Source organism: Ixodes scapularis, unplaced genomic scaffold, assembly GCF_016920785.2.
Source record: "Ixodes scapularis isolate PalLabHiFi unplaced genomic scaffold, ASM1692078v2 PGA_scaffold3__209_contigs__length_174095766, whole genome shotgun sequence".
Classification (NCBI taxonomy): domain Eukaryota; kingdom Metazoa; phylum Arthropoda; class Arachnida; order Ixodida; family Ixodidae; genus Ixodes; species Ixodes scapularis.
Window position 1 is genome coordinate 122,659,224 of NW_024609868.1, and position 16,527 is coordinate 122,675,750.

Consider the following 16,527-nt stretch of genomic DNA (forward strand, 5'->3'; position numbering starts at 1 on the left):
CTCGAAGTCAGAAGGACGGTACAAAGTATGCCTGCCTTGGAGGCCAAACACAGGGGAGTTGAAGGACAACCGAGTGATGGCTGTCAAACGACTCGAAGGACTGAAAAGAAGACTTTTGCGGAACGAGCCTCTTGCGAAGGACTATGACGCATTCATCAGAAACTACACCACCGCTGGACACGCGGAGAAGGTACCCACAAGATCATCAGATACCGAGTCTCCATGTAAGTTTTTATACTACATGCCCCACCAAGCAGTGGTTCGAAGCGAGTCGGAGACCACAAAACTACGTGTAGTCTTTGACGCGTCTTCGCATGAGCCAGGGGTTACTTCCCTTAACGAAAACCTTGAGAAAGGACCTAAGATGAACGCTGATCTTGTCAAGATCTTGATACGCTTCTGTCTGCATCCAATCGCCGTTACAGCGGATATAGACAAGGCGTTTTTGCAGATCAGTGTACGACCCGAAGACAGAGATGCCATACGCTTCCTTTGGTTTGAGAACGAGGTGAGCTCATTGAAAACAGCTCCTAAAATCGAAGAATGGAGAATGACGCGCGTTCCTTTCGGAACATCCGCTAGCCAATTCCTTCTTACTGCGACGCTGGTCCATCACCTGCGAAACGTGAAGGAAGAGTGGAAGAGCACAGCTCAGCTCCTCCAAGAATCATTCTACGTCGATGATTTGTTGGTCGGGGCCCAGTCTACCGAAGAGGCAGCTAGCATACATGACCAAGCAAAACTAATTTTGGAGGATGCAGAAATGACGCTCCGGAAGTGGTCGACCAATTCAAGAGAATTGCAAAACCTATTTGAGGAAAGTTCAGATACACTGTTCGTTGAACCTAAGACGGTTCTTGGGCTACGATGGAGACGCGAAAATGATCAGCTGATAATTCCCGTCACTGACATCTTGAACTTCGTCACGTCGAACGAGAAAACCAAACGTCACGTACTGCAAGCAGCAGCCAGAGTGTTCGACCCGTTGGGGATGATCGCTCCATACGTAATGAGAGTGAAGATACTATTCCAACGCATTTGGGAAAGGGACCTTGACTGGGACGATTATCTACCAGACGATTTGGAGTCACAATGGCAAGGTTGGTGCTCTGAACTACAGCGTATACAAGACGTAGTGACAGGTCGCTGTATTATAAAGGCTCCAAGCAAATGCATTCACTCACTACAGCTACACATCTTTTGTGACGCAAGCCCGCTGGCTTACGGAACTTGTGCTTACTTGAGAGTCAAGGACAGAGATGGGAAAGTAGATGCAAATCTGGTACTCTCAAAGTCACGTGTAGCACCGATAAAACGGCTCACACTTCCTCGACTTGAACTGATGGCGGCAGTGGTCGGGAGACGAATGGAGCATTACCTCGAAGACATCCTGAGCTGTCAGGACACGTTATACTGGACAGATAGTACTATCGTTCTCCATTGGATAAAGGGAAATGCTAACAAATGGAAGCCCTTTGTTGCAAACAGGGTGGCCGAGATCCAAGCTAAAGGGACACCATCAAGCTGTAAACACTGCCCTGGAGTGGATAATCCCGCAGATTTAATAACACGGGGAATAAGCGCAGAAGACTTGTTGACAAGTCCAGTATGGTGGCAAGGCCCGACATGGCTTTCAATGAATGAAAACACTTGGCCCGGTGTGCCTACCACTGAGACTGTCCCGGATGCGGCTATTGAAGACGAAAGGCGACATGTGCATCATGCGCTCCAAACGACTACAGAACGGGAGCCGCCCCTCCTGGCGTTACAAGACTACAGCAAACTTGGACGCATTCTTCGCGTCACTGCCTGGGTGATGAGGTTCGCCAAGAATTGTAGGAAACAGAACCAACATCACGGCCCTTTGAAAACGGAGGAGCTCGAGCGAACAGAGGCTTATTGGATCTCCCGAACCCAAATGGAGGCTTACGCACAAGAAATGAAAGATATTTCTGACAACAAAGGCAACAATGAAAAATCTACTATATTCTCACTAAGCCCCTTCGTCGACTCAACCGGACTTTTGAGGGTTGGTGGACGACTCCAGAACGCTAACGAAACGGTGAGAGTGAAACACCCACTCCTACTTTCTCCTGAGCATCCTTTTACAGAGCTCATTGTGCACGACTGTCATCTACGAACTCTCCACGGAGGTATCCAGGACACCACAGCACAACTGCGAGAGCGATTTTGGGTGCCGAGAGGACGACAGATCGCAAAGAAGATCATACACAGGTGTAATGGCTGCGCTAGACTGAGAGCAAAGAGGGCCTCTGCTCCCACAGCACCACTTCCACTGGAGCGAGGGAGTGAAGCCGCTCCATTTGAAGTGGTTGGGATAGATTTTGCCGGACCGCTGTTTGTGAAGTCCCAGCCGTCCGACGAGAAGGCTTACATCGCACTGTTCACCTGTGCGGTTACGAGAGCAATTCACTTTGAACTTGTCTCAAATCTATCGGCTGCAGCTTTCATCATGGCATTTCAACGATTTACATCACGACGGGCACTGCCCAGGATTGTTTACACAGACAATGCCTTAACGTTTAAAAAGGCATCGAGAGATCTCTGCAACTTATGGAATGCAATCCGAGACAAAAGTGTCCAGGAGCACTACTCGAAGCATCGGATAACATGGAAATTTATCGTGGAACGAGTGGCATGGTGGGGAGGATTTTGGGAGCGGATGGTGCGAACGGTGAAGACCTGCCTCCGGAAAGTTTTGGGAAAAGATCGATACAACTTCGAGAAACTCACTACTATTCTCCATCAGGTGGAAGCCATCGTCAACTCTAGACCACTGACGTTTCTGCATGCCTCTTCAGGTGAGCAGGAAGTGCTAACTCCCGCACACTTTCTGACCGGTAAGCGCCTGACGTCGCTTCCAACATCATGCGAACCAGACACAAAAATCGACACCAGCAACGACATCACTCGTCTTTGGAAGCACCATCAAAGGCAGCTAGATCACTTCTGGACTAGATGGCGCCGCGAGTATCTTCTTCAGTTGCGGTCCGCGCACGAGTCGCCTAACCGTCAGTTGAGTAGACAGGCTGGAGACTTGGTGCTCATAGAAGAGGAAAAGACACCACGACATTTGTGGCGCACAGGACGTGTCCAAGAGCTTTTTCACGGGAGGGACGGAGTCGTACGTCTATGCTCCGTAGCCTTGCCGGGTGCACAAGTGCTGAAGCGACCAGTGCAACTGGTGTACCTTTTAGAACTTGTACAATGAATGAGTGTTTAATGGTGCGCTCATTTCGGGGGGAGCGTGTTGCGAATTGCCGAAATAGCTCGTGGGACTGCGGGCAAAAAGAGAAGAAGAAAGGAGTAAAGAAAAGAATGAACTGAATGCGCGAGGACCTCGGAAAAGCTTCCCCTGGACAGTTGCCTGTACATATGTAAATATCCCATCAGTAAATGAGTGTATTTCTTTTCGATTCAACATCCTCGAACGAATTATTCCGCCTGGAAGTACAACACTAGTAAGCACTTGGTAGCGTTAAAGAAAGCAAAGTGTCACTTTTAAAGCTGTAGCTGACAATACCGTCGATTCTCCTGTTGCAGACGAGATCGCCTCCTTCAGCTTTTAAGCGCATGCGCCGCGCGGAGTGACGTACAAAGTGGAGGCAGAGTCACGTGAAAATGCTGGAGTTCGGTTTGCGCCGGCTCGCATGCGATTGGACGTAAGCTGAAACGAATTATAGTACTGTTTTTCGGGCATCTTTATAATTAGCGGGTTTATTTCTTTGCGGCACTTCACGAACCGACGAAAAATGTGTGTCAAAATTTGTCGAAAGCTGAACCGGATAAAACGGTTCTCACTCTATTTTTAGACAGCTATATGACGAGCATATCGTGCGGATTGCGAGCCCAGCGGGAACGTACTCATCCGCGCTCATAGTGACAGAATTAGACATGCGATGTGGGCGAGTTGTTTTTCATGTTTCAGCAATATATAAAACAGCACGCAAAGCTACGAACACGGGAGAGAAGAGGCACACAGGATAAGAACTGAACTAACAACTCAATTTTATTAAAAACATTCAACGACTAAGCTTCCAAATCACCGTCGTGTCAACACGATGGTGACAATATAGTGACGTGCCGCTCTTGCGTACGATGTACGAAAATTTTCTGTTCTCATCGACCATTTTCCACATTTTCGTTAGATCATTCTGGACACCTGCAAACTCGGTAAAAAGCAATACACTACAAGTATACTTAGCATACTGAAAGCTTACTTTTAGTAGAGTTGTCTGCTAAAAGCATACTTCAAGTGTTTAAAAAGTATACTTGTAGACACAGCTTAAAAAAGAACATTTGTAAATAAAAAAATTGTAATGTACTTCAGTATACTTGACTTGTATTGATACTGTACTATCAAATTGTCAAGCTACTAAAACATAAACGTTTAAAGTATACTTTTAGTGCACTTTTGTAAGTATATTATAATAAAACTTTAAAGGGGCCCTCTAACGATATTTGAGCTTCTGCGCTTTTTATGTTATTACCTCATTAGTAGGTCGGCCTAGTCAGAGAACAAGTAATAACAAACTAGAGATCTGGGCTAGTTGGCGGAAGTTAAACATGATATACGTGTAACGACGAGGACTAAGGAAATGAACACTCAACACAGGACGAACAGTACCGGTACCAAAATATTTATCCGACATGATACTGAAGAAGACAAGCTTGAACAATTTGAAGCGTTTAATGGCACTTTTTTTACACATCTTTCGGTTTTAGAGCTGCAACAAACACCTTTTCTTTTCGAGAAGGGTGAGCTCCGTGTTGCAACAAAAGAAGACCCAATTTCCTATATGCCCCTGTACACACAACTCACCTCGGATCAGGCGCGAATCCAGGGGAAGAGGGGGCCCGCCCCCCCCCCCCCCCCCTTTCCTAAATCTTCCATTTTGCTGGGACCTCCTATAACCCTCCCCCTAATACAGCATTTTGTCATATGCGCCCCCTCCCCCCCCCCCCCCCCCCCCCAATCAAAATCCTGGCTACATGCCTGTCTCGGATGTTTAATTTAAGTGACTGCTTGGCTGTTTGCGTGAAAAATGTATACTACTTTTTTACGGTATGGGAAGTTGGCCGTGTTCACTGACCCGCAAATGCACCGTGCGGAAACCATGAGGTTCATATGAGACGAAAGCGTACATGCAACTGGACAAAAATAAGGCCAGCACGAAACATCGGCGCTCAAAGATTTCACAAGTAAAGATGCCAGGCCTGCGGCAAGGTATGAAAAGCAAAGATCGGCAGTGACCCAGGTGCTCTTGTACGAACATTCATTGCTTCGAAGCTCCAGGCCGCCTGACCCGCAGCGAAATATATGCAATCAAACATAGTGCAGAAGCTTTGTTTATGTTCGTATTTATAATGGATAGTGCAAGGCAGGGCCTCCCCAGTTCTTACCCAAGTATTTTTCTGGACGGGACAGCTCAGCCGCAGGGGTGATTTGTGTTAGCTCGAGTACGTGAGACTGAAAAATATTTGACTGTGAAGGAGACTTCGTTATTTATATATGAAGATGGTGGGCCTAAAACATCCCTCTCCCCCTTTTATTTTCTCCTTTCCCGACACATTAGTAACAATACGACAGAAAATGACGGGTAACCGCGCTCTATAGTAACTAGCGCGGAAGCGCGAGGCTCTCCCATGCTCCACTGCCAAACGATACCCGCCGGGAAAGCCCACCAGAAAAACCAAAGAGAAACGTTAAAAACGAGCAGTCGTGTGTTAATCCGCAGTAGTCAGAGCGATAGGTTTGACACGTTACGGAGAAGTCGTTGGGCATCGACGTTCATGCCTCGTAGAGTGCGTGAACAAAGGCCTTCTAAACAAAATGGACATCTCCCCGTTTTGTTCCGAGCGCTTTTGTTTCTTTTATTGTGGAGAGCGCGAAAGCGCACCTTCCGGCGCAAGCTCTTGGCATTTTGTTATTGGCAATTGCTTTGTATTTTTACAAAGAGCGCGCGCAGTCTGCACCTGGGAGCTACAAGTAATAGCATCACATCATAAACGGAAGGGCAGTGAGGTAACCTGGTGCCCCGTGGGTGCACCTGACGGTGCACTGACGGGACACTAACGCACTTACTTTCCCCTTGCTTTCTTATACAAAATGCGTCGTAAAATTGTAAGGCAGTTTTACCTGCGTATCTCCCGAGAATTGTTATCTGTGCTCATTTTGAGTCACGTTGGCACATCTCCCGGGGCATTGCCAGATTGCCTGGCGGGGACTGTTTTACTGACCGTGCATGTTTTCTTGCTACCATGCATGACCATGCATGTTATCTTGCTGGCTTTTTGTATTGTTATCAGCAGCCCGTGGGATGTATTGGCGGAACGCCAAATATTGCCCGCGTCGATAACTGCGCAAAACCGCGAAGTGTCTCATAACAGCTATCGCTGTAAAAAGCGAGTTTCGGCGCTAGGAGGCGACTGCGACGGTAGGCGAGCTTGGCTTTCTTTGCTCATTGTCACACGTGACCTTCGTACAGTCTCATGTGATGGTTAACATGCTATCTATTATTCGGCTGTCATTGACACCTTATTGGATAAATTGCATATACCACTTCCAACGTAGTGCCAACGAGCTTCCAGTGTTGTCCAATATTGGGCAGTAATTGACTTCTTACTGGATAAATTGGGTGCCAATGGCTTTGGATGCCAATGGGCATTCAAAGTTGTCATATCGGCCAGTCATTGGCACCTGATTGGATAAATTGGAAACCACTTTCAATAAAGTGACAATGTGCTTTCAGTGTTGCCCAATATTGGGCAGTTATTGGCATCCGACTAGATAAATGAAATACTACTTCCAATAAAATGCCAATGAGCGTCCAACATTGTTTAATATTGAGGAGTCATTGTCATTCCATAAGGTAAATTGTATGCCAAATTTCAATGGGTTTCCAATGTTGGACGACATTGGAGAGTTATTGGTATTACTTTCAATAAACTGGAGACTCATTTATGCTTCATTTGTTAAACTAGGTACCATGTTCAATGAACGTTTAAAGGGTTTCCATAAATTTAAAAGATTGGTAATTCATCGCGTGTTTTCAATCGCTCTTTTCTAATCACCTTGAAATGTTGAACAATACAAAAAACTCGTTGGATACCTTTCATTACTTATTACATTATATCTTGGCGGTTGAACAATAATAAACCTCTACGGGATTACCGGGATCTCAGCGTCCTAATACGCTTTCAATATTCTACGACATGAGAAATTGATTGAAAAATACTTCAATACAGTGTTAGGGGAACAAGATGATGACGTTAGCCGAATCGAATGCTATTCAGTTCTGCTGCTTCGAAAATTTCTTATCTCAACGGTTTGAAGACCTACTGCAATGCATAAACGTGCATAGGAATACTTTTAGAGTACAAGGATCCGTTTGATGTCATCATTAGCTAGGTGAGTCAGAAATATTTCGGGATTCGGGGATTTGAATTTCTCCGCCGCCCGCTAGGCCTAGCTAGGCGCGGCACAAGTACGTCTCACCGGCCCGCAGGGGCTCAGCGAAAGAGAGAGAGCCAGGGACGCCGGAAGTATATCGTGAGTGGGGGGGCTAAAGCCATGTTCCTTTTTGTCGTTTTTTGTATAATGTACTATTTTTTTTTTTTTTACTAAAAAGAATTTAAATATTACCATCTGAGTTTCGTTTGAGAAAAAACACTATCCTTGCGGGTTCGTTTTTGTTCCTTTCACTAGGTCCTGTGCGGTTTCTATTTTCTGCATGAGAACTTCACGATGACACTGCTCGAGAGGCCTTTCAGAACAGGCATCTGGTAGCGATAGGAAAGCGAGGAAACAAGCAGTGTGATTGAATTGACGCATTTACACAAACGGAACTCATGATGAGCTAAGAGAACTGCGCAATATCTTACCTTGAGAATCTCCGCTTCCTAGGCATGTACGCTTTGGGGCTGGTAGGAAGAAGCTGGTGATCTTCTTTGGATGGCCAGACATTGCATGTAATGCTGGAGTCGAAGAGACACTGACTGACGCTGACTGCATACGCCTCTGACGGGTTGGACCCTCCCGATGTCGTTGAGAGGGTAGGATCAGCCCCGATGATCTTGGAGCTTGGTGGCGGGCACGTTGTTGAATGATGCTCTGACTCGCTGCTTCTCGTAAACTTCAACGTTTATCTAAGCGCATTCAACTTGGACGACCACCTCTCTGGTTCCGAGTCTAAGACGAACTCCGCTAATTTCATTTCTCGCTTTTCGCATCACAACTCTAACTTTCCCTCGCTCTCGAAGGAAGAGCCAATAATTTCAAACCTGAAGATCATCAAGTGCTTTCGACCGGACCAGTCGCCGGCAAGGACATCTTGAGACCTTCCTAAACGAAAACAACCGTCAAAGCTCGTCAAATATGACAGAAAGCGTCCGGTCCGAGGCGACAATCTGGCGCCACACATGTCTCGTCGCAGTATCCCCCACGCTACGACAACAGCAACACCAACAAAACTATAATCCCCGGGCTCTAGAGGCCCCCATACTAAGCCCCAGTTGGCACCCGCGCGCCACTCCCCGGCCTTGCCACGGGCAGATCGGATCCAGCTTGCTCTAAACCCTCGTAGCCGCCGTGCTGATAAACAACAAACATTGGATTAAAAAGAAAAAAAAAAGCGCGCTCCCGAAATTAATTGTTCTTGTCTAAAATCTCTACGAGCGACAAGACTGTGCCTTGCTGCTCCGTGGCTTGCACCTAACATGGACGCGCGCGAACTATTCTTATGAGGGCAAGGGGGCTGAGCCCCCCCATAAGAATACTTGGGGGGGCTCTGGCCCCCCCTGCCCCCCCTCTTCCGGCGTCCCTGGAGAGAGCTCAGCCTAATTTACGTTTTAATTAAAAAAAAACAGCCTTTTCATACGCCTTGTGACGTCGACGTCGATAAGGGGATATGATCCCACTGCGATGGAGCACAGCTCTATCGAGTCTTCACAGCGGCAGCAGCAGCAACGGCAGGAGAATAAAAATGACCGGTCCAAAGGTCAGGACGACCACACGAGCGACAACACCTGGCTCAGAACCTACCATAAGAACGTCAACCGGCCAGCAGGGGAAATAACAAACTCCCACTCGGGTTAGGCGCGAGAAACCGGCGGCACCCAAGGCTATTCTACGATTGCCCACACTGCGGGACTACAAATACAAGGTCGTCATCAAACCTAGATAGTTGCTGAACCTAAGGCATCACGAGAACGAGCTAGGTGAAGCCATGCCTCGGGGTTCTACGCTCGACGCCACAAGTCAAGTTCAGGCTTCTCTACGATCAGAACATCCTCATTGCATGCGCAAACAACATTGATAATGCCTTTGGGATCGAAGACGTCAAACAATTACTCATTTCCGGGGAGGACGTGGATGTCAAGGCATACCTAACGCAGCCTACAGAGACCACCTGCACAGGTATCATCCACGGAATTAAGCCCCAGTACAATAACAAGGAAATAACCGAGAACACTTACGGGTGGGGCTACGAAATTCTAGCGGCGAGGAAGCTGGGTAAAACCAACTCGGCGATGATCATATTTACCGAGACCAAGGTTCCATGCACGGTCACCGTCAAATCGATGGAGGAGAGGTGTTACATCTACACGCGTACCAGGGCAGCGTGCCTGAATTGCGGAGCGGTCGGCCACAGAGTCGACGTGTACCCCAGCTCCAAGCCACAGGAGTACGCGTGCTCGACCTGTGGCACGCCTAACCCGGCGGAAGGTCACCCCTGTACACCGTGCTGCGCATTGTGTAAGGGCCCTCACAACACGTATAGCAAGGAATGTGAATTGAAGTTCTACAAGCCACAGAAGACAACCACCCCGCCTAAACAGGAGAGCCGCCAGGTGCGCGTGAGCTCCCACAGTCGATCGAGGAGCCGAAAGCCCGTCACCTCCACAGCGAGACAGCCGAGCCACAAGCTGAGCAAGAAGTCCCCCGCGGCGCGTCCTCGCAAGACGCTCGGCCTGTCGAATGAGACGAAGTGGCCTTCGCTCCTGAAGGACGAGAAGTTCAGACTGAAGAAGGAAATTGAATCGTTCAAGATGACTATCAGGAACATTAAGAGACGATCGACCGAGCCCGCCGCGCGGCCTAACAAGCGACCGGCGCCGGGCGACGTATACCAACCGATCATTCAAAAAGTTCGTGCTTACAGAGGGGAAACTCAAAGACACAATGCGCAAAAATTGGAATTGCAGCAGACAGTTGTGGCTACCCAGCAGACCCTGGCGCGCGTCGTGGAGGAGATCGCTGGGATCAAGGCAATGTTGGGCATCCATGACCGGAAGAAGCGCAAGGACTCTAGACCCACGGCAGAATACCTTTATTCCGATACCGACTCATCATCAGGCCTCACGCCAACAAACTAAGCATTTGGCAATGGAACTGCCGGGGTTTAACACGCAAGCAGTCTGGGCTGAGCCTCTAGGTGTCAAAGGCGGAAGTCCCTCCGGCAGTCATCCTTCTTCAAGAGCCAGGAAACAAGAAACCCATTAAGCTTAAAGACTTTAGAACGTTCCAGAAAGACCGCTGCGTAGCAACACTAGCGCACAAGCAGTACTCAGCGGCGCTGCAAGACACCATGGGGGGTATAGAGGTGCCGCACTGTCATGCCGTAGTCACTCCTGTAGAAAGAAAGAGAGTCGGCATATACGTACTCAATGTCTAATGTAATCCCAAAGATACAAAATCCGACCTACATCACTTGCTGAGAGAAGGCGTGAAGAGAGCCGGGAAAGAGCCGGTTGTCATAGCCGAAGATTTCAACGCACCTCTCCGTGGGGGTACACCTACACTTCACCCAAGGGAAGAAAGCTGGCGGACGCAATTAGCAGGGAAGGCCCTCCGCTATTTACGGAAGCGGAATTCCCGAAGCGCATCGGTCCGATCAAGTGCCCTGACCTGACGCTCACGAAGAACACCAAGGATCCAAGCTGGTGAAACCTGGACGAGCACATCGGCAGCGACCATTACGTTGACACCGAGAGATACAAGAGAAAGATCCGCTGTGCAGCCAACACCCAGTGGGACAGATGGAGGGAGCCCAGGAGCCGGCAAGAAGTCACGATCGAGAAAGTAGACAAATGGACGAGGGACCTGGTGAGCAGCATAGACTGCTTCACCAAAGTGATTGACACGACGGAAGACACCCCGGCAGTTGACCCCCCCCCCCCCCCTCGCTGCGCTTGTGGTAAGCCAGAAGGTCTCTCACCAAGCACTTGAAATCCTAGAGACACAAAAGAAAGCTCAGGAAGACGATCAAGAGGCTGAGCACAAAGGCCGAGGCGTACGCGATGACACTGACGAGGCAGAATTGGAACTCGATGTGTGACCGCATGCAGGACAGGCTCGGCGTCTCCAACACCTGGAAACTGCTGCGAGCCCTCATTGATCCCGGAGGGACGAGAACGGCTGCCCGAAACCGCCTCTCCGAGCTGACGTATCGCATCGGTGGCCCGGACGAGACGATCGTAAAGCGACTCGCCAACAGGTACTTGTGCCTGGACCCACCGGTGGAGTACCCCGACAATTGGGGGCGATCGAACGAGAAGCTCGACAAGCCCGTTAAGGTGGAAGAACTTGTCGAAGAGTTGGCATGCATGAACAAAACGGCCGCCTCGGGGCCGGACTCGATCACGGCGCGACATCTCTACAACCTGGACGACAAGTCAAAAAAGGGGCTGGGGGACTATTTCCATTGCGAGCACTGGGCCATGGGCATCACCCCGACCGGCTGGAAGAGGGCGGACGTCAGGTTCATTCCGAAACCCAAGAAAGAACTGAAGCTCGAGAATCTTAGGCCGATATCCCTGACGTCGTGCCTGGGCAAAGTCTTCGAAAGGGTGAACAACACCCGACTGAACAGGTATATCGGGAAGCACTCCCTCCTGGCCAACACTCAGTTCGGCTTCCGGCCACACGCGTCTACGCTTGACGCCCTCCTGTGGATGTAGAAGGACCTGCCGGAGAACCTCCCAGAGGGCCAGGAGCGCTGCGTCCTCCCGTTGAGCCTGAAGGGGGCCTTTGACAACGTCACGCACGCCAACATCCTCGAGGGCCTGAAAGGTGTGCACTGCGGCAAGAGAATTTACGACTACGTGAAAAGCTTTCTGACGTGGAGACAGGCCACTCTGACGATCGGCACCATCACGTCCCAGCCAATCACCCTGGGCCCGAGAGAGACACCGCAAGGCGCCGTGCTGTCCTCGCTCCTGTTCAACCTGGCCATGCGGGACCTCCCGGCCAAGCTGAACGAGATACCGGGCATCGAGCACGCCATCTAGGCCGACGACGTCACCACCTGATGCAAGACGGGCAGCGACACCGAAGTTGAAGAACGGCTGCAGAGGGCGGTGAACGCGGTCACGGCGTACGCGAAGAGCAGGGGGCTCGAGTGCGCTCTGAAGAAATCGGAGCTGCTCGTGTTCCGTAATTCCCGGGAAAGATCCATTAGAAACATCAACATCAAAGTCGACGACCTACCGATACCGCAGCCTAGCGTGGTCCGGGTCCTAGGGTAGAATATTCCCCAGAACAGAGGTAACATGGTGACAATTCGGAAGCTGGCCAGCTCGACCGAACAGGTGACAAGAGACACGGATTTAAGGAGATAGAAGCAATCCGGATGATGCAGGCGTTCGCGGTCTCCCGTATTACGTACGGGACGGCCTACCATCGCCTCACGAAGACCGAACTGGGGAAGCTGAACGTCGTGATCAAGAAGGCCTTCAAATCGGCACTGGGCGTGCCAGAGCGTTACATCTACCGAGCGGCTTATAGGGCTGGGTATACAAAACACTTTGGAGGAACTGAGAGACGCACAAATTGCCGCGCAGCTTAATCTAATGGACGGGACGGCCAACGGCAGGTGGCTGCTCGGGAAGCTGAACCTGGAAGCTAAAGGGAGCCTGGCTCCTCCATCTAAGGACCTTCCTTTATAAGTCAGAGCCAAGATCAAGGTCAGCAGAATACCATAGAATATGCATCCGGAGGGAGACGCAGACAGGAGCAGATCGAGATCCGAGGCCCTGAGGCACACGTGGGATCGCAGGAACGGAACCGTGTACGTGGACGCGGCCCGGGGACAGGACGGAATCGCCACGCTGGCCGTGATGTCCTCGGACGGCGAGAAGGCGATCAGTGCAGAGTCGGTGAAGAAGATCGAGTCGGCGGCCCGCGCGGAGGAGGTGGCCATAGCTCTGGCCATCGCTTGGAACACGAAAGCGACCGTGGTTACAGACTTGCAGGCAGCTTGTCGAAACTTTGCGGCGGGCTCCATCGGACCCGTAGCAGCAAGACTGGTTCAAAAGCACCCACCGGAGTCGGTACATGTCGTGTGGACGCAGGGCCACGTGAGACACAGGGGGAATGAGGCGGCTCACGCCACTGCCCGAGGTTTATTTCCCAACCGGGCCTCCCCCTCCCGCGGCGACGACGCTGACGACGAGGCATCATACTCCGAACGACTGAATGCCATTCGACTCGCCAGGCGGCAGTTCCCTCTACAGCACAAGAATCTTTTGGGAGAAGAACACCTTATACGAAGACTCCAGACGGTCTCACTACCAACGACAGACAGACTTAACGCGTGGTACCCGTCGTCCCACCCGTCTCCCGCATGCACGCCCTGCTGGTGCGAACGGGCCGATGCGTATCACGTCGTGAGGGCCTGTCGGAAGATCCCAGGCCTAGTGTCGTTAACGAACCCGATGACGGTACGATGGGAGGCCGCGTTACGCAGCGAGGACCTGAGCCAACAGCTACGAGAGCGGCAACGAGAGCGGCAATAGCATCCAAGGCCGGTGGAGCCCCGGAACAGGGGCAGCCACCCATCGTTCTTCCTTATTGTTATCCGCTTCATTACAAGATGTTTTAGAGCGCAGCTCTTAGGTGTCCGTTTCCGGCTTGAGCGGCGTCGGCGTAACCGCAAGGTCACGTGACCCCCAAGGTCACGTGAGCTTCTAGGCCACGTGACCCCTTAGGTCACGTGGTCCCCCAGGTCACGTGACCCCCGGCCACGTGACCTCCCGCCGAGGTCGCGTGGCCCCCAGGTCACGTGGCCCCCCCAGGTCACGTGACCCCCTTGGTCGGTTACGTGACCCCCCCTCCGCGCCTTGCCCCTCCTCAAGAGCTGCGCTCTAATTCGGCGTTACAGGGAGTTGCAAACGGCTTTCATTTTTAGAGCGCAGCTCTTAGGCGCCCGTTTCCGGCTTGAGCGGCGTCGGCGTCGCCGTTGCCGTCGGCGTAACCGCGCGGTGCATTATGGGTAAATTTTCCCGAAGGAACCCGAGGTCCTCCCGAGGTCCTCCCGAAGAACCCGAGGTCCTTCAGGAAGACCTCGGAAGGACCTCGGGTTCCTTCGGGAGGACCTCGGAAGGACCTCGGGTTCCTTCGGGAGGACCTCGGAAGGACCTCGGGTTCCTTCGCGAGGGCCTCGGGAGGACCTCGGGCTCCTTCGGGAGGACCTCGGGAGGACCTCGGGTTCCTTCGAGAGGACCTAGGGGGGGGGGGTCACGTGATGATGACGTCATCAGTGATGATGACGATGACGATGCGGATGCCGATGACGTCATCAGTGATGATGACGATGACGATGCGGATGCCGATGACGTCATCAGTGACGTCACTGATGACATCATCAGTGACGATGACGATGGCGATGCGGATGCCAATGACTTCATCGGCATCCGCATCGTCATCGTCATCAGCACTGATGACGTCATCGTCACGTGACCCCCCCGGTCACGTGACCCCCCCCTAAGTCCTCCCGAAGGAACCCGAGGTCCTCCCGAGGTCCTCCCGAGGTCCTCCCGAAGGAACGCGAGGTCCTTCCGAGATCCTCCCGAAGGAGCCCGAGGTCCTTCCGAGGTCCTCCCGAAGAAACCCGAGGTGCTTCCGAGGTCCTCCCGAAGGAACCCGAGGTCCTGGGGGGGGGGGGGGTCACGTGACGATGACGTCATCAGTGATGATGACCATGACGATGCAGATGCCGATGAAGTCATTGGCATCCGCATCGCCATCGTCATCGTCACTGATGACGTCATCAGTGACGTCACTGATGACGTCATCAGTCATGATGACGATGGTGATGCGGATGCCAATGACGTAATCGGCATCCGCATCGTCATCGTCATCATCACTGATGACGTCATCGTCACGTGACCCCCAGGTCACGTGACCCCTCCCCCCGAGGTCACGTGATCGCCCAGGTCACGTGACCCCCGAGGTCACGTGACCCCCCCACTTCCGAGGTCAACTGATCCCCCCAGTACCCTTCCCTCCCCCTCCTCAAGAGCTGCGCTCAAATTCGGCGTTACAGGGAGTTGTAAACGGCTTTCATTTTTTTAACAACAATAGAGTGTCAATATCAAGCCAATTTAATATGCTGCCTCCACGCTTACATGAAACATCCTTGGATCTCACGCTCAAGCGTCAACCTCTTCGCTCTAACAAATGGCAAAATGAGGTAAGACATCTCGTCAGAGACTTGTGCCCTAAACGTAAAAGTAGCTGCGCCACAAGTGTATCCGAAACTCCACCCTTCATCGCAGCACTCACGCGATTGTGTTTTGCGAGTTGCAATGAATTTTTCGGGTGGCTATCATTTGAGCCCGTTCTCGTTTCACCCTTCTCCACTTGGCCTTTCTCAGAACAACCATTCTCAAAAAGATCTTCTCGCTTTGACCTTTCGCATCTGGCCCTTTCCCGTTTCGTCTTTCGTATTTCAACCCCCCTCATTTGAGCCCGTTCTCGTTTCGCCCTTCTCACTTGGCCTTTCTCAAAACCATTCTCAAAAAGATCTTCTCGGTTTGACCTGTTGCATTTGGCCCTTTCCCATTTTGCCCTTCGTATTTCAAGACCCCTCATCTGAGGCCGTTCTCCTTTTCGCCCTTAATAATAATAATAATAAATCTTTTTATTTCCATCCCTTGGCCCATTTCAAAACAACCATTCTAAAAAATATCTCGCTTTGACCCAGCACATTTGACTCTTTCTACTCCAATTTTTTTTTTCGGGTAATATATATTCATAAAATCGCTACTATTTCCTTTTGTGTGTGTGTCACGCTACCGGCTTAATCTCGCTGCCAAAGATTTTAGCCGTGCGCCGTGCGTCGTGGTCGTCAAGAAAAGCAACAGCCTGACAAAACAACAGACCAACTACTTATCGCAGACAGGTCACAGTCCGAAATGTCACTTTCTTTGAGGTCGCTTGACTGGTAACAATGCAACCACTTCTATAATGTACATTTGTTATTTGGGTGTAGGCCCGTTTGTCATGTGCGCATTCGTCATAGGCCAACTGGTAATAGGCCCGTTCGTCACAGCGGAACATTCGTCATAGGGGAATTTGTCACTAGGAAAGTTTGTCACTGTGCGAACCGGATATTCGCGAATTTGAACAACTTATATTCACTAGACTTTGCATGCAATAAAGATAAGTACGTTATATTTCATTTTTACTGAAGAGAGGGAACATCCAAACTAGTCATCGTTGTA